This window comes from Protomyctophum bolini, assembly GCF_963924005.1.
Source record: "Protomyctophum bolini genome assembly, chromosome: 8".
Taxonomy (NCBI): Eukaryota; Metazoa; Chordata; class Actinopteri; order Myctophiformes; family Myctophidae; genus Protomyctophum; species Protomyctophum bolini.
In genome coordinates this window covers 32220270-32221440 of record NC_137869.1, presented here as the reverse complement: position 1 = coordinate 32221440, position 1171 = coordinate 32220270, and positions in this window count along the sequence as shown.

The following is a 1171-nucleotide window of genomic DNA, read 5'->3' as shown; positions in this document are numbered from 1 at the left end:
ATTTTTATGTTTTCGGCCGACATTCCTCCGCCCACTTTTCGACCATCGCCTGTTCACCTGCTATCGCCTCTATCGCCAGTAGTTGCCGGGTCGCTTTGACAAATAATGCACTTCCGGAAAATTCGCCCAATGTTAAAACGTTAAGCTTGGGCTGGGCTACAGGCAGGGCTACTCTGCAGTGTTACACTTGCAAACAAATCAGATTGTCCTACAGTAGGACTGGTTCTATTTCCTTCCTTCACGTCATTGTGTTAAAGGCCTTTCTCTACCACTGAGTCACAGTTAAGCTAATGGTCAGCCCCATGCCAAACTGACACACACATTTACGATCTGTGAGTGTTACAAGTGCAATAATCTGGTATGGCTAATTAACATTTAACCACATACTGTAGATGTACGGGCCGTGCACACAGGCACGCATATGCGCACACACGCACGCACACACACACACACACACACACACACACACACACACACACACACACACACACACACACACACACACACACACACACACACACACACACACACACACACACACACACACACACACACACGGAGCGGAGAGATCAGGAGACCATATAGAGATACTCTTAAATCAGCAGCTGTGATGGAAATAGCTTCATCGCTCCCCTGGGGGCCAGATAAAAGCTATAACAGCCTAGCTGCTACAATATGGAATGGATTTACCTGCTGTTTCTGCCAAGCCGCAATAAGGCGTTTACTTCCACATAGTGCGGGCAGGATGGCTTTTGTTTAGTGGTTTGTAGTAGTTGTTGACATGCTGCGTCAATGCTGAGGAAAATCGGGGGGATTTGTAGGCCTATGTAATCCCTTGCAAATTGTCAATTGTAATTAGGCCAATAGTTGAATATATTATTATGCACATGCAGAGAGAGACGGAGGTGGGTACGCTGTGACACCACATCATTCAGTGCTGATTATACATGTTGTGATTGTACGTATCACTGGAGCAGCGTTTTACAGTCATCAACAGTCACATATTGTTTGTTTGCCCTCTTCTTCCTATGGCAGCCTGGACACTAAGAAGCACTGTTTGCACTCACACCGTTTGGACCAGTTAGGCTGATTTGCAGTAAATCAGGATACTCAGCCTGTGTGGGTGAATTAAATGATAGCACTTTGTGTTGTAGGCCTCTTTCTGAATCAG